The following is a 19,177-nucleotide window of genomic DNA, read 5'->3' as shown; positions in this document are numbered from 1 at the left end:
ACCTTTTGAGTCCCGATTATCGTTCCCACGAGAACTATACTTTAATACTCAATTTATTATTCCTAACTTCTAATCGATGAAAATAAAAAAAATTGATTGAATGTGATTTTTTAAATCTTACTAAAACTTTCGTGAATGTAACAGAAAATGACTGAGAATTCAAATGATAAATGGAGATTACGAAGGACCAAATTCACCTATTGGTCACCTTTACTTCTAATATCGAGATTCATAAAACTCAAGCAGTGCTCGATCGAATTCTTCTATGGTATTCAATTTACCCATCTCGAGTTCTCATTGAGCCTATTTAAATAATTCAATTCCATATTTCTATGTGAATCAACATTATTTAAATGAAATAATAGTTTTAAGAATTCCTATAAGATTGCAGCAATTAATATAGGTATCTCTACACATTATATTAATTTACCTGATTTTAATATATTATCTAAACAAGAATCAACATCTCTACGTAATTATTGTTCACAAAATCATTGAATAATTGGCCAAAAAATTCAAAGCATTAAAAACATAATTAAAATCCACACATAAAATATAAAAGAAAAAGAATATCAAATAAAAGAAATAAAGATTCCCAAATTAGTTACATTGTTCGTCCTATAATTAACTTTAGCACACATATTAATGAGAGAAAAATAGGAAATTATCATAAAATTCATCACCTCGTTAATTGACGGAACGTGAATAATTTGTAAAAGTAAATATGCAGCGTGTTGCCATCTTTTGCCGTGTATGTGTAAATATTCTGCCTCCTATTTCGTGTAATTCAGTAGCAGTAGGTACATCTTCTTCTGTCGTTTTCTGTGCTTGTAAATATTAATAGTAGAAAAGAAATACCTCAATTTTTGTGCGAGTCTCTGAAAAAATGGCAGCCTCTATTATGTAGAAAAAAAAATATAAAATTGGCTATCTCCCCTTCTTCTCGGCATGTATGTGTATATATCTAAAAAAATAACCTAGCCGCAATACTTGACTTTGAAATGGACTCTAATCTCTATCGATCGCCTACATCCCTTAATTTCACTTTAAGAAGGATTTTAATTCATGCATGCATATCTCAAGAGGTCCAATTAGCCACCAATTGAAGCCATTAATACTTAAAATTATTCTTCAAGTCCTCCGTCTTTCAAGATAATGCAATTTAATCCTTGAGTCCTTTTATTCTTACAACCCATGTCTTCTTTGATTTAATTCCTGTCCTTCATTTTCCATCTTATATGATGCAGCTTCTTCTTCTGTCTATAGTTGAGATCTGGATGCAAATAGCCACTAGCGAAGTAATTAACAATGTCTGCATACCACGGAGTCTTTTCTATCTGCAATAACTGCTCATCTGGCAAGACCTCATTAATATGCATATCCTCTTAATCCTGTAGTTGCTCTAGCCTTGATAAATGATCCGCTACCTAATTTTCTGTAGCCTTTTTATCGCGAATTTCAATGTCAAACTCTTCAAGTAACAGAACCTATTGAATTAGCATATGTTTAGCATCTTTCTTCTCAAACAGATATGTCAAGGCTGCATAGTCAGTGTAGACTATCACCTTTGAACCAATTAGATAGGAACGAAATTTATCGAAGGCAAAGACCACCGCTAGCATCTCTTTTTTCGTTGTTGCATAGTTGATCTGAGCATCTGTCAAGATTTTGCTGACATAGTAGATGACATATAACACTTTTTCCTTGCGTTGGCCAAGCAATGCTCCCACTGCAAACTCACTAGCATCACACATAAGTTCGAAAGGTAGATCCTAATTAGGTGCTACTATCACAGGTGCAGAAGTTAAATTTTCTTTCAAAGTATTAAAGGCATTTAATCACTCATCAGAAAAGTGAAATGACACATCATTTTTCAGTAGATTACACAATGGTTTTGTAATTTTTGAGAAATCTTGAATGAACCTTCCGTAAAACCCTACATGTCCTAAGAAACTTCTAATCCCCTTAACTAAATTAGGAGGCTACAATTTTTCAATCACTTGTATCTTAGCTTTGTCAACTTCAATGCCCTTTGAGAAAATCCTGTGGCTAAGACTATCCTCTCCTTCACCATAACGTGGCACTTTTCTCGATTAAGCACCAGATTCTTCTCCTCACATCTTTTCAGTGCAAGAGACAACCTATCCAAGTAGTCATTAAATGAATCTCTAAACACAGAAAAATCATCCACAAAAACCTCAATGTTCTTCTGTACCATGTCAAGAAAGATGGCCGTTATGCACCATTGAACGGTTGCAGGTGCGTTGCATAGACCAAAAGATATCCTTCTATACTCAAAAGTTCCATAGTGGCATATGAAAGTTATTTTCTCTTGGTCCTCTGGAGCAATGCCTATTTGATTGTACCCTGAATATTTTTCCAGAAAGCAATAATGAGAATAGCCTGCCAACCTCTCTAAAATCTAATTAACGAAGGGCAATGGGAAGTGATCCTTTTTGGTAGCATTATTCAACTTCCGATAATCTATACCTAGTCTTCACCCTGTCACTAACCGTATTGGTATTAGCTCGTTGTTCTCCACTATGATTCCAACCTTTTTAGGCAGAAAATGTACTGGACTCACCCATGAACTGTTAGATATTGGATAAATTATTCTTGCATCCAGCAATTTCAATATTCTTTTCGCACTACTTCTTTCAAGGTTGGACTTAATCTGCGTTGTCCTTCCACTGATGGCCTTGACCCGTCCTCCATTAAAATCTTGTGTATGCAAAGAGTTGGACTGATTCCTCTGATATCAGCTATTGTCCATCCAATTGCAGTTTTATGCTCCCTAAGTACCTCCAATAGCTTGTTCTCCTCCTCCTTTGTCATATCATTTGCAATGATCACTGGAAGTACTGTAGATTCTCCCAAATATGTATAACATAGGTGCAAAGGCAGGGGATTTAGTTCAAGAGTGTGTGCCTTTTCCACTGAGGGTACTGGGGGTGAGGGGTTGTCGTCAAGAAATTCATACTACCAATGTCTCCTTCCTATTGGTTGCTCGACCAAGTTGACAACACCTTCAGTCTTTTTTGCACTTGTTGCTTCCAATTATACAATTTCTACTTCACAAAGATTGTTTGATGCTCTACCTCAAATGTATCTACCACACTCTTCAAAAATATCTACTTGGCAAAAGATGTCTGAAGTTCGAGGATGTTTCATCGCCTTGAACATGTTGAATATGACTTCCTCATTGTCCACCCAAAGAATCATCTTTCCATTGTAAACATTAATCAATGCTCTTCCGATAGTCAAGAAGGGTCTTCTCAAGATTAGAGTGATGTTTGAATCCTCCTCGATGTCCAAAATGATAAAATCAGCTGAAAAAATGAATTATCAACTTTGACTGGCACATCTTCAATAATCCACTTCGGTTGTTTGATCGATCAGTCAGCCAGTTGCAAAGAGTTGGTTGTAGGTTTTGCTTCTCCTAATCCAAGAGACATGTAAATAGAGAGAGACATAAGGTTAACACTGGTACCCAAATCACATAAACAATGCTCAAAATAATTAGACCCAATTATACAAGGAACTATAAAACTCCCTAGATCTTTTAATTTAGGAGGTAGCTTTTTCAATAGAATTACACTGTACTCCTCGTTCAGGCAGACTGTCTCATGTTCTTCCAGCTTCTTTTTGTTAGACAAAACCTGTTTCAAGAATTTTGCATAGCTGGGCATTTAGGCTATTGCATCTGCAAATGGAATACTTATGTGCAGCTTCTTGAAAATCTCAACAAACTTGACCAACTGCTTATCCAACTTCTTTCTCTGTAGCATTTGCGGAAAGGGAATTGGTGACACATAAGCTTTCACGGGGCTTGTTGCTCTATGGATGTTTCTTTTCTTTATTCTTTCTCATTAGTTAGTGGTTCAGACTCTATTTTTTTCTCAGCCTCTTCAACCATTACTTCTTTATCTTTTCTCTCTGGTCTCTTCACATATATCTCTGGAAGATGTACCCCACTTTTGGTTATAATAGCTTGCACTTGCTCTTTTGGATTGATCATTGTATTGCCTGACAATGTCCCTTGTGGGGTTTTGCAAGCTGTTGAGCTAAATGACCAATTTGAGTTTTCAGTTTCTTGATGGATGCTTGCTGATTCTGAAAGTTAGTATCAATATGCTGGAACACCTTGTCTGTCTTTTGCATGTATTGGTTGAACATCTTCCCCAAACTTGGTTTTTTCTTCTGTTGGGCATTGTTTGAACTGTTCCCTTGTTGATTATCCGACCATCTGAAGTTTAGGTGTTAACTCCATCCTGGGTTATATGTTTGTGCAAAGGGATTAAAATTTTGAGAGCCATTTTGAATGAAGTTGACTTGTTCCTCCGAAAATCCTATAGATGTGTAGTTTTTGGTCAGAAGATTAGCCTCGCAATTTTCGCATGATGGACTGGCCATCACTGCATGTGATCTTTTTGTTTCTGACTTCACCAATAACTCTACCTATTTTGTCAATGCTGCTATTTGGGCGTTGGTAAATGTTATGCTGTCTAATTCATATATTCCCCCTGCTTTTGGAGGTACGACTCTTTTTGATGAAAACATAAAATGAGTAGTAGCAATCAACTCAAACATAGCCATACATTGTTGCACTGATTTCCTTATGATCGATCCGCTTGCAGAGGAATCCACTTGAGATTTGGACAATGGTGAAAGTCCTGTGTAGGAATTTTGTACTTGATTTCCAATAATGATCCCATGATTTGGACACTTCCTCATCAACTCCTTAAATCTGTTCCATGCCTCATGATAGGTCTCCCCATCTCTTTGTTGAAAGGTTTGAATTTTTAGTCTAATTTTTGCTACCTTAGTCGATGGAAAGAACTTATTGCAGAATTTTTTGGTCAGTTCCTCCCATGTGGTAATACTTCCATCAGGTTCGGCATCCAGACATTCCAATACTAGATCTCTTAGTGTATATGGGAACAATTGCAGCTTGATGGGGTCTTCATTAACCCTTAGAGCATGACAATTCTGGCAGTTCTTAAGAAATCTGAAGTATGTGTGTTTGGATTCTCATGGGGTAGCTCATAGAATTGCAAAGTGTTGCTCATCAAATTAATTCAATCGGCCCTTATCTAGAAGTTGTTTACCCCAAAATTTGGATATACGATACTGGACTGTGCAGTTGCTGCTATAGGCGTTAAGAACATAGACACTAGCAAGTCTCCTTCATTTACTTCCCTTTGCTCTTGTTGTTGATCTCTCGTGGCCATTTGTCTAATTGGCTATATAGAGATAGAGTTGTTTAGATTGTCAGCCAGTTTATGCTACTATTTTTGTTTGTGTTCACTGTGTCTTCGTCCGAAGGTACGTTCTATTTTTGAATCAAATGGTTCAAAATCGTCGCCTTAGGTACGGAGCATATAATGAACATCTTTTTCTGTAAATGAAATAAAATAAACAAATCAAATAACAAATAAAAATCAAAATAAATTAAAACTCAAAGTAATAGTTCACCTCCAACAGCACCAAAAACTTGTTGATTTTATCCCGCAAGTGGATGTATCGTAACAAGTAGTAAAATGGACCTTTTGGGTCCAAATTATCGTTTCCACGAGAACTATACTTTAATATTTAATTTATTATTCATAACTTCTATTCGATGAAAATAAAAAATGATTGAATATAATTTTTAAATCTAACTACTAACAATTTTGTGAATGCAACAGAAAATGAGTGAGAATTCAAATAATAAATGGAGATTATGGCGGAACAAATTCACTTGTTAGTCACATTTACTTCTAATATCGAGATTCATAAAACTCAAGTAGTGTTCGGTCAAATTCTTCTATGGTATTTAATTTACCCTTCTCGAGTTCACATTGAGCCTGTTTAAATAATTCAATTTCATATTTCTATGCGAATCAACATTATTTAAACGAAATAATAGATCTAAGAATTCCTATAGGACCACAACAATTACTATATGTATCTTTATACGTTATATTAATTTACCAAATTTTAATATGTGGTCTAAAAAAGAATCTGCATCTCTAAGTAATAATTGTTCATAAAATCATTGAATAATTGGCCAAAAAATTTAAAGCATTAAAAATATAATTAAAATTCACACATAAAATATAAAAGAACAAGAATCTTAAATAAAAGAAATAAAGGTTCCCAAATCAGTTACGTTGTTCGCCCTAAAATTAAATTTAGCATGCATATTAATGAGAGAAAAACAAGAAGTTATCATGAAATTCATCACCCGGTTAATTGACGGAACGTGAATAATTTGTAAAAGTGAATTTGTCGAGTGTTGTCGTCTTTTGCCGTGTATGCGTGTAAATATTCTGCCTCCTTTTTCGTGTAATTTAGTAGCAACTGGCACATCTTTTCCCCGTCATTTTCTGTGTGTAAATATTAATAATAGAAAAGAAATCCCTCAATTTTTGTGCGTGTCTATGAAAAAATGGCAGCCTCTATTCTATAGAAAAAATGTATAAAATTGGCTACTCCCTTTTTCTCGGCATGTACATGTATATATATATAAAATAACCTGGCCGCAATTGTTGACTTTAAAATGGACTCTAATCTCCGGCAACCGCCTGCAGCCCTTAATTTCACTTTAAGAATGATTTTAATTCATGCATGCATGTCTCAAGAGGTCCAATCACCCACCAATTGAAGCTATTAATACTTAAAAATTATTCTTCAAGTCCTCCATCTTTCAAGATAATGCAATTTAATCCTTGAATCCTTTTATTCTTGCAACCCATGTCTTTTTTGATTCAATTCAAGTCCTTCACTTTCCAGAATATGAAATTTGATCTCCAAATTCTTCAATCTTCGATTCATGGTCCGGATCAACTATTGAATTGTTACAACTTGGTCCTAAACTTTTGCATTTCGCTCTTTTTCCAGGTTTTCCTCTTGTTTCTTCCACTTTCTTGTACCAGTATTGACTTCTGCCTATTCAAATCCAATTGGAACAATTTAGACCATAATTTATAAGAGAAACACTAAATATAATAGTTTTAAAGCCTCGAAGAAGTGTATAAAATACACTTATCAGCTACAATTTTTCTAGCAGTACAATTTTTCCAATTCGAAAGTTTTCTATCTGAAATTTTATAAACGCATGGTTAGATAATTTGATTTTGGTCTCAGGATTGCAGTTCTTATATTAAAATTATGAACTACTTCAAAATCACATCTCTAAGATAAATTTCTACTTGTTCAAAGCAAAACTGACATATGTATGTAAAAATTCATGTCAAGCATCATAAGTTCATAAATTTATTCAAGTCTCGACCCTCGATTATCAAATATATCATTTCTTCTCTAGTAAGATTCGCACCCAAACTTTTTTTACTCTTTTTCCAAGGTATTATCTAAAGTTAAATTTATATACTAGTCATCACTCTCTCTAGTTTTGTTCGATCTTACTAATCACAACTCAACACATCAATAAATGAAGATTCTTCTTATTTTTTATTGCTTCAACCCTCAAGCATCAATTAAGCTAATAACCCCTTTTCAAATGTCTAATTCTCTAAAATAAGTGATTGAGGCTTAATCATTCTCTTAATTAAGCTCTCTAAATGATCATGCAAAGAGCTTTTGATCGATAACTCTCAATTCAGATGACTATAGGGTATCATATTTTACATACAATGTAGGCTTAATTACTTGAGTTGTAAAGGCTACAAGATGTTTCACAATGAGACACATTTTTTCTTTATTTTTTTCTTTTTGTGCAATGATTAGTGCAAAAAATAACCACTAACTTAATATTTTCACCTAGTTTTCATCTTATTGGCCTTAGACAATGCACACAAAATTAGCACACATGGAATCCACATTTATCTCAATATCTCCCTACAACGGTTTAATAACTCCTAAACTATTCTAAATTTGGTTTAAGGATGTATAATTTAGTGGTTTTTTGGATTTAGAATCTAAAGTCCACTAATTTTTTTTTTCAACATATTCCAATTTTGAATCAAATTATTCCTTTATGATGCAAAGCATAAATTTTATTGTCAAAAATGTCAAATTTTACATGAATAAGCATAAATCAACCTTAACATGCAGTTTTTTCACAATTTATAGTCTAACACATGATTTCAAATATATTCATCATAGTAGACAAATTTATCTAACTCAAACAAGCACACAAAAGCAAAAAATAAGCTGAAAATAATTTTTTTGGAACTCGAACAAGCACAAAACTAATAAAAACCCAATGTTTTTCCACCCTCAAACTTATAACAGACATTGCCCTTAATGTGTAAAAATACAACAAGTAATATATAAAAGTTAAAGACAAAGAAGGGAACTAAGTAGTCCACTGATATATATTTGAAGGCAATGGATGGACTGGCATGAAAGTTTTGGCTCGCTTTCTGTCTTTTCCCATGTCCAGTGTGTTCAAGTATCACGTTCCTTCAAAATAATTAGAAAATCAATCATAACATAGAACACTTTATAATAAGCTCTGACACGCCCTAAAGGGAAATATGAGGATGAAGATACCTTATACTACTAAAAGCAATGAAATTTACTAAACTACTAAAAGCAGTAAAATTTACTAATCCTATATCCTAGAAAGCAAAAATAAATAAAGGAAAAAGAATGAATTGCCTCCCAATAAGTGCTTATTTATAGTTATTATCTTGACTTTGTTATTTTGGTTATTTATGGTGGCTTGAAAAGTAAGTTTTCAGCCTTTCACCTGCTGCATTGGTAGTTATTCTTCAATTTATTTGTGAACCTCCAGATTACAAGATTTTCATTGCTATCCTTCCCAACAATTCTACCTTCTTCCTTCTTGTTTTTGTGACTTTTCCAATGGTCTATCCTTTTTCACTTCTCAATGTCTTGTGGTTGTTTGAGTAGAATATTCATGGTGAAACTTTGTTATTTTTCTTCCACCCTTCACATTATTCACTTTTTTTCAAAATCTATAAATGCTCGTGTAATTGCTAGGAATGATCTCCCCAAAATTAACGGATGTGTTGATCATGTATATCAAGAATGATAAAATCAACATGAAAGAAATTATCTCCAACTTTGATGAGCTTAACCTCTACCACTTCATAAGGATGCTTTAGTGTCGTGTCATCCAGTTGTAAAAGTGTTGATGTTACTTCTGGATCGACCAATCCTAATTTCTTGTATATAGACAAGGACATCAAATTAATACTTGCTCCAGAATCAATGAAAACATTTAAATTTTGTGAATTTCCTATAGAGCAATGTTTAATAAAACTCCCCTAGATCTTTTAGCTTAGGAGGATGCATCTACTTTATGATTTTGCTATACATTTAGTCAATGCCACGATTTTATCTATTGACAACTTTATCTTCTTAGTCAACATCTCTTTCAGAAACTTTATGTAATTTGGAATTTGTAGAATGGCATCAATGAAAGGAATGTTGATGTGAAGTTGTCTAAAGGTATCCAAAAACTTCTTAAATTACTTTTTCGACTTATTGTTCTGCAATCTTTAAGAGAATGGGACTGGAGGTGCATATTTATTGATAGAAACGATTCATTTAACCTATGGACTATCTGACTATTTTTCTTGATTAACCTTCGTTAAGTCTTCAAATTGAACCACTTGTTCTTTGCCCGTGGTAGGTACCCGATTCTTCTGTGTCCCTTTTTTCTTCACCGCGAATTCTTGTAGCTGAACTCCTCTTCTCGTTGTAATGGCCAGAACTTCTTCCTCTTTAGGCTATCTTTGAAGCCTTTGAGAGAATGGAATTGTTGTCACATAAACTCGAGCAAAGATAGCAGTCTTGATTGATGGTATCTCAATACTTGCATGATTCATAACTTCAACTGCTAATACCTGATCCATTGGATTCTTTTCTGTGTTGGTTGGTAGGGTAACTGTGTTCTATTAGCCAATGCAGCTGCTAACTGTCCCACATGATTTTCCAAATTTTAGATTGAGACTTGCTGGTTCTAGATTGCAGTTTCAAGCTTAGTGATATACTTAGCAAGAAGATCCTCCACAGATGACATGTTCTACTGAAATTCTTGTGGATTACCCTGAATTTGATATCCCTATCCCTGATTATTAACCCATGAGAAGTTCGGGCTCTTGCTCCAACCTGGATTATAGGTATTGGAGTAAGGATTGTTTTGTTGTCTTTGAAAGTTCTATGCATAACTCACCTTCTCAGATCGATAAATATACGTGGAGGCTAAATGATAGCTTGCACTCGTATGATCTACCCCACAGCCCCTGCAGATCGGTGCTGATTGGTGCACCATGCTCATATTCTAAGTTAGTTTGTCCAACTTTTTTGTCAGTATTTCTAGCTGGGCTGCCATAGTGAGAATGCAAAATTGTTCATAGAATCACAAGATTTTAAGGTTCTATCTATCCTAAACTTTATCCATCAATCACAACCTAAAGTATTCTATGCAACAGCTACCACATAATACACAAGAGAAATCCAGCTAACGGGAAATAATAACATTGACTCTTGTTGATTAAAATACTAAAATATTGAAATTGCAAAAAATAAAAAATCCTAAATTGAAAGTGAAAATTGAAAGAAAAGAAGGGGATAGAAAATTGAGTTGCTTCCCAGAAAGCGTTTGCCTAATGTCATTAGCTTGACTTATCATAACAATCATTTCACAACACTTTCAATATGACTTTGAAAGTTTTGTTTGCTTGCATCGATTGGTTTCACACAATTTTTGGTCTAATCTCCAAAATTTGACTTAGCCTTTTCTGTAGAGATATGTTTTGCCTTTATCACATAACTCAAACTCAACTATGAAATTTAATATCCTTATCGACATTAATCACAAAATCTTCTTTAGAGCAAACACTGGAGTTGCAGGATTTCTTGAAAGTAACAACTTCGTTGAATGTCACTTTTTCTTTTTGTTCATTTAGGCATCTCCACATGCTCTTCTTCTTTCGTTGGTTCTTCCAAGATGAGTCTATTATCCAAAATTGAAAAGTTGCACATCACTTCTTGTTGTAATGCATGCCATGTATTCCATCGGGTTGACTTCAGTGTTACTTGAAAAAGTATCTTGTGGACGCTCATTTAGTATCTTTTTCATCTTTCCAATTTGTTTTTTTGAATAATTAGCACAAAATGTTCTTACATTTCAAGTTATTATGGAAAACATCCTTATCTTGTATTTTTTGACATTTTTTTCCCTTATTTTCACCTTTCTTTACGGAAAACGTCCTTCCATCTACTTATCGTCACTTGCTCCGTTAAGTCAATACAAAAATACAGTTTTCTTTTTGAACACCAAGGGTAAAATAGTCTCAACCCATTTACTCCCCTTCTTCCCACCTTCAAATTGGTATTCCATAAGTAACTGAACATGAATTTGAAAATAATTAATAAAATTATTACTTTAAATAAAGAAAAAAATGGATGAAGAACTTTGTATTTGGCAACTACGGCTGCTATCATGTGGATTACTGAAAAGATTTAGAATGGTAAATGAAGATATATATTGAAAGGGTGGTCGATAAACTTGCGATGTTCATTTCTATTTTCATGCTTATTAGGGGTAAATCCAAGGAATAAATTGAAAAGATCAAGTGCAAATTTTTGCTAGAAAGTACCTATAAGATTTCAATGGTGAATAGTCCATTTGGCCCATTGGTGAAGATAAAATTGGTCCTTTTCAAGATTGAATTAACCCTGTGATTAGAATCCCTATGTTGTATTATTTTAGTCTAAAACATGTCTATCTTTAAAATTTCTTTGCAAAAATTCCCTACCCTTCAAAAATATTTGCGTATAATGTCCCTACTTTTCAAAAATCTTTGCAAAAACCATCCTTGTTTTCTTCCATGTGTAGCCTATTTATATACAGCAACACAAACTCCTTAAATGCAACAATTCAATTACAACATGTCAGACACAATACAAATAACAATTCAACCACCAATTAAGCAAAATCTCAACAAAAAATTAACCAATAAATATAAGAAAAAAATTCAGAGCAACTTCTATTTCAAAAGTGCTAAATATCCACTGTGTAGCAAGAAATGTTCTGAACATGCGAAATTCTATCCAGCAGTTCAAAGACATCGAAAGTAGGTTGGTAGGATGCTACATTATATGCACTAATTTCATTACATTACCTGTGTAATGAAGGAACAAAAACAAAAGCAAAAAAATGAACAGGAAAATTTGGCAGACAACATAATCCTAATTAGATGCTAGAGGTGGTGCCCCTTTGTAGCCATTCCTATTGTATCCTGGTTCACCACATTTCGTATATGTCATTATTAGCACCGATCTTTTTCGTTGAGCTGCTACTATTCTTGAAGTTGTCTGTGAAGTATTGACTTTGCTCTTTCGACTTTCTAGACCTCTTCAAATGACTTGAAGAACCCACCTCATTTGGCTCTTTTCTAATTTTTTTCGTTGGACTTTAAGTCCTCTTTGTGTACACTGGTAGATTGAGAGAGTTCAGGCTTGGGGTAGACCATGAGTCTAGACCTATAATGGGGAAATTGATGGCGTATACGTCCTGATATATGCATCATTCTTGTAGACATAATCTAAAGACACCATGACATTAAGGCCTCTAGATACAACTGAGGCAATCACATGGAAACAAACAATTCCTGATAGTTGCCAAGCACGGCATGTACAAGTTCTTGACCTTAAAAATCCATAGTATGTAGTACAGTCTCAGTATTGTGTCAAACTTGAAACTTTTCATTTCCTACGTATTCATCCCACTCTATCCTTGCAAGCTTACTATTCGTATCCAGAATCTTTTGAATTCTAGGTCCTATTACTGTTGTCCATCGATCACAAGACTCCCTACAGACTATAATTTTCTTCATCAAATACACCCTCGTCTTCTCTAACATGGTCAATATGGGCTTCTCTCTTGCATTCACAATTGTGCTATTAAATGACTCACACAAATTTTTGAGAAGCATCTCACATTGAGTCCATTCTCTGAAATGGGATTTACCCCAATGAGTAGCTAGTTTTAGTTCAAGCCATCCATAAGTAGCCGGGTCCCAGTCCAACATCTGTTACGTGTGTTGAAGCTACTATGATACAGTAGTGGCTCTTGGCAAACACTAAAATTGTTGTATAGATGTCTAATACAATGACTCAATTGCATCAGTTAAACCTTTTTGCTTATCAAAAATGAATGTCCAATGCTGACTTATGTGTTTATGCAAATCGTCCTTCAACAACTCCAAAAACCATCTCCAATTATCCTAATTCTTAACTTCATCAACTACATATGCCATCGGATACATACCATTGCTAGCATCAACAATTATCCCCAATCTCATCTTCAACAACCGGATATATAACGTTGTTAGCATCAACACCAACTGCAGTTAATAACTGCACGTAGTGCTCTGTTTTCAAAAAGAAACCATCCACCTCAATCACCCTACGATACCATCTCTCAATGATCCAAGGTAAATGTAGAGCCATCTAAATTCTCCAGCATACCTCTTCACCAAAGCAGTGGTTCCAATATTTTTCCTCTTCAACTCTTTACAATAATCCCACAGTACTTTGTAATGCTCTATCATATTCTCTCTAATTTTTTCATGTACCTTCTCGTTTGTTCCATATACTTGCCAAAGTGAGATGCCACCTAAACCATTCTGCTTAACCCTATCCATGAATGTACTAACTGACTTGTTTGCTTCAGCCTTCCAATTAGATAAATACTTATCTGCCAAATATGTTGATGTCACTCTAAAGTTCTTACATACCATAGGGCAAGTATGGTCTTCTACAAAAGTTTTGATCACAAAGCTTGTCCTATAACGCTCCTTGGTAGCATGCAATATCGATGGACAATCTCTCTTGCACTTAGCTCTCAATCTTTAAGCGTCATCCTTCTTTAAACTTAATCTCTTTATTGCTTCTAATTGTATGTGCAGTGATTGTAGCCTTTATTTTTTTCTTTTAACTCAAATACCAAGCCTGCACAATCAAAAAAACCAATGCATTCAGACCTCAATAAACTGAAGTGCAGAATAGGTTTAAGTTGAAGTAGAGAACATCTTCCAGTTACCTAATCTGAACAATAGATCCTCCATACCTATCACTACATTGAAAGTATCATTGGAAGCCCTACTTCTTGAAGTTGTATCGCCTTCTTCTTCACTATGAATGCTTCATAAATCATTGGAGTCCCCATAGCCAGTATCCGAATACCTAACCTACTGCTCGTTTGGTATAACAAATCCAAAATCAAAATTAACCCTTTCACTCCCAACTTTAGCAGTCGCTACAAGCTTCTGCTCTTGATCCATCTCATAATCGAATTCCAACAAATCTTCAACTTTTCTTCCCTATATGCTCTTCATTTTGATCTTCAAGTGCAACTTCATCCTCTTTCTCACTCAAATCACTAAAACTTGTATCTTCCTCATTCTGGTATTGTAAAGTTTTCTCATATTGTAACCACGTCTCTTCAACATTCACTTGCAAAAACTGGTCAAACAATTTACCTTGAGCCTTTCTTCCTTCATTTTCTGCAATGGATCATACATAAAAACTTTCAAATGTTTGTTCTTCTTCAACTTGTGAAGAACAATAATGCAACGAAAATGCATATGATTGCACTGGGACTGTGACATATATCTTCACATCTGGATATCCATCCCTATCCCTAAACGTTCTCTTCATATCCTCTTCACTCTCTAATCTAGTTAACTCCTTCCTTGAACTCATTTTTTACTTCTTATAGTAAAACTCCAACACCCTTTCATCATAAGTTCCATCTAAGAATTTACTCAAACTCTCTCCGGTACACCATTTACATGAAAGATGTTGACGAAAAGCATAAATCCCTTTCATACGCCACATTGTTGGGTTTATCATAAAATTAGCCTCCATAATGTACTTCCACAATGAAATATTGAGAATTAAGACCTCCATGTGATAGTATAACATTTAAATCAAAATCAAGCAATAAATTGGGGAGTTTTAGGCTTTTATTCAAAACGTAAAAGTGAAATATGCCCAGTGATAGAGAAACATTGAATGCATCATACTAAAATGTACATAAATTGGGGGATTAGACACTGAAATTATGTGAATCACGGTGGAATAGGATGAATTCACCCAAAAATTTAGGGATTGAACACTATACCATAAATGGGTCGCTCATCACCAAGATTTCTAAAACATATATTGCTCATCGAAGGTCTGCGTAACAGCAATAAACAACATCAAAAGTCGACACAGATTCTCAGCCATGCAAAACACCTAAATATGAAATGGAAAAGAAATACCCAACCCGTAATTTCTTACTTCCAGTCTTCCAAAAATTCTCACTGCGTGCTTCTGTTATGCGCCCACGAGATAAGATGGGAGCATATGAGAGGAGAAAGAGGAAATCTTGTACAAATGGAAGAAAAATGGGATGTTTTGAAGAAGAAACCGCAATGGAACCTTCATGCGTAAGAGGAGATGAAGGGGTGTAAATGGGTTGAGACAATTTTACCCTTGGTGTTTGAAAAGAAAAATGTATTTTTGTATTAAATTAATGGAGCAAGTGAATGTAAGTGGATGGAAGGACATTTTCCATAGAAAAAGGAGGAAATAAGGGCAAAAATGCTATAAAAAAAAATGAAAAGTGAGGACATTTTCTATAATAAACTTGAAAGGAATGGACATTTTGTGCTAATTACCAAAAAAAAAAAAAATTGGGAAGATGGCAAAGATATGAAATGAGAGTCCACATGGTACCTTCTCAAGCAACACTAAATCCAACCTAACAGAATAAATGCCAAGCATTACAAGAAGAAGTGAAATGAAGGAATAAATCTTTGTTCTCACATCTGTTATCATAGGAAGTGGGAACTATTGTAGATCAAATTCAGAAGAACTTGTGTTGCGACATGTGCAACATTTTTGTTATTAAAATTACCATTTCAATTATAGCTTCTTTTCCACTGCAAACATCATTTAAATCATTTATCTTATGTCGAGCCTACTTGAAAATCGATATGGGTAGTTCAATGTTTCCTGTGATTTGTATGTATGGAATTGATTTAAAGATTTATATGATGCTCATTTGATGGTGACTGATTAGCTTTTGATTAGAATTGTCCAATTTAGGTCGACTTCTGTTTCATTCAATTTCATCTACTCCCTTTACTTCAACGTCTTCGCATTGCCGCAGCAATAGGATAAATAATTTATTTTTTTCTCTTCATTTTGCTGCTAGTTTTACTTCAATTTTGTTGCCTAATCAAAGGAAAATATCTTTATTTTATTATTCCCTGTGAATTACATGAAACTTTTATTGAGGTAGGTTTAGGTACTACCATGTCTTCTCTATCCAAAACACACAGAATGAATCTCTCACCGGCAATATTGGCTATACCAAAATACAGTATAGCATTGTAGCAAAATCTTGTGCAACTACCAATATCCCAGTCTTTTTCTTTATCCTTTTCCATCGGATGAAGTTTACATCCCAAAATCTACTGCTGTATCTAGTTTATGAAAAAGAAAGCAATGTTCAGCGTTGATTAAATCCATGATAAAAAACTCAAAGTTCAACGTTGATTAATCTGTGCCCGCATAAATAACATTTATGGCTCCACCCCTGATCTTCGTTAGTGGTTCATAGACTAAAAAAAGCCTCATAATACAAGTCATAGTCATAAATTTCGATAAGTACATCATATCCCACCATTGTATCTCATTGCATTAAAATAAAATATCTCTCATGCATAACGTCTTCAACAATTTCGTGGTCTATGATTTCGTGTTGTTGTTGATCTCTTGCGTCTCTTTGTTCTTTGACAACAATTCAAACAAAAAATGAGTATATCATCCAAAAATGAAAAAAGAAATGATTGAAGCTAAATTAACTGAAGGAAATGAGTAAATAAAAAGGTCCCAATAGTGAAGCCAAAAAGTTGTCGATTTTATCGCAAGTGGATCAATCAATTATAATGATGAATAGATTGTCAAACCGACGGAAACTAATTATTTACTTATTTTGTTTTAGTTAATAATAGTTTTGATTTAGACACACATATCATTATTTTGTTTTGATTTACTTATATCTAATTATCAACTAAAATTGGACAATTAAAAATACAAAAGATCTTGAATTTTAGTCAAATCATGGAAAGTATTAGGATTTCAAATCCATCATTTTTAACCTACTGAATTCTTAATTACCCGTTATTAGTTAATTCATGCTTTATGTGGAAAATTGATAAAGATATGTTAATTTTCTTTCTCAAAATTAATTAAATCAATTTTTAGCTACAATCCAACTATATCTCTATGATAGATGTAATAGATAAAAACACAAGACAAAACTAGAATATCACCAAGATTGTACTAAACATAGAAGTACCTCAATCTCCTATAGAACCTAATATTCTTCATTACCATGTACTAAGTTATGTCACACCTCTCAAAAACAATATAAATCGCAACGCATTCTAAAGAAGCTCGCGTATAAAAATTCAATAAAGGAATAATAAATATTAATAAAAAAATTAACAAAATATGAGTAATTAATTAATCAAATAGTTAACAAGATTTCATCGTTGTCCTGAAGTTTAGTCAAAGATGATTAACAAAAATAAAGATTTGGATAATAGTATATCAATTAGATTTCAAAATAATGTAAATTGTCAATTATTGAATCTCATTAATGGATCTCGAATGATCTCCGTTCTTCTTCTTGCTTTGACTCTAAGAAAACCAGATGATTTCTTCTTTAATGAGAGAACTTATAATTTGCCCATCGAAGATTGTCCAATAATCTCTTCCATTTTCTTGACATAACTTTGCTCTTTATATGGTATCTTACAGTCCTCTATCTTGAAAATCTCGTCTAGTTCGATATCAATTGTGTACCTACATACGAACTCCAGCACATCAATTTGTGTAGACATGCTTGATCTGAGGTCGTATGTCCCATGCATGAGACATCAAACCCTCAATTCTCATGTTTTTACATTTTTGTCCTCCCAGTTTTAAACCACTTTAATTTAGTTCCTCAAGTTTGAGCTTTTTCAATTTAAATAACGACTTTTGAATATGTATACATTGGCCTCCGCTCTCTCTAATTATACTAATTTACTTCTCCACCTTTTGATATCTTCAACTTTGGTCATTCAAGTTCTTGAAAAGTTGAATTTAGTCCCCTGACTAACCAAATGGCAAATTTGGTCTCCAAAACTTACGAAGTTATCCAATTAATTCCTGAAACTTCCAATCATGGTACCAACTCCCTGGTACTGATGTAAATCCATCATTTTTGCCTCAATTAAGCTCAAAATCTTCTCATTTTTGCTCAATTCCACTCCAAGTCGGGATTTTTACCTAATAACATAATATCTGCACAAATATGAGCATAACTTCTCCTAGTTAATTAATTATAAGCAAATTCAAAAACATAGGTAGTCATGTAAAACACACATATTAGTTCACAAGGTCAATTAAATTTTTTCTCAAACCGAGTGTTTATAAATAAAAATTGCTGCTTAATTTTTTTTTTTTTTAACTTTTTTATATTGAACAAAACATATGCAATCATCTAATTCTAAGCTTTGCAAAGGCCCCTTTTTTATGTATCACTTTACCACTTGATGCTTCTTATAAACTTCTAACTTAAAACTATATATAAATTTGGCTTTGCTCAATTCTCTTAATTGCTTGTTCTAATAAAGAATAACAAGCAATTGAGGTATATATGCATAGATCACTTTGCCACTTGATGCTTCTTATCGAAACTACTTACTTGATGCTTGGTTTTTAGCTGTAGTCAAAACGTACGATGAAATAGAAAATTGGCCAAGGAAGAGATCCCCGACATGAAATGTCAAGGCTATAGAATTCACAGCAAATATATGACATTGTGGATAGAGAGAAGGCTCTTATGCCAAATCAGAACCCTAAAGGATTACATGGAGAGTCACACTTGGCGAAGTACTACAGATACTAATATTCCTATGATCATAGCATTGCCAAGAGAAGTATGTTATTAGAAGCCACCAATGACAGGAAATAAAACAACCAGACAGTCAGAAAATAATAGCAGAAAAATGGCAGAAAATTAAACATAGAAAGAATGGCAGAAAAATAAACGACTAGAAGACTGATTTACATGGTTCAGCAAATTGCCTACATCCACTATAACGCACCGAATTTTCAAAACCCGAAACGTAAAAACAATAATCATCTTTTT

The sequence above is a fragment of the Olea europaea genome, unplaced genomic scaffold (genome assembly GCF_002742605.1).
Source record: "Olea europaea var. sylvestris unplaced genomic scaffold, O_europaea_v1 scaffold65, whole genome shotgun sequence".
Taxonomy (NCBI): Eukaryota; Viridiplantae; Streptophyta; class Magnoliopsida; order Lamiales; family Oleaceae; genus Olea; species Olea europaea.
Note: the sequence above shows the minus strand (reverse complement) of the source record.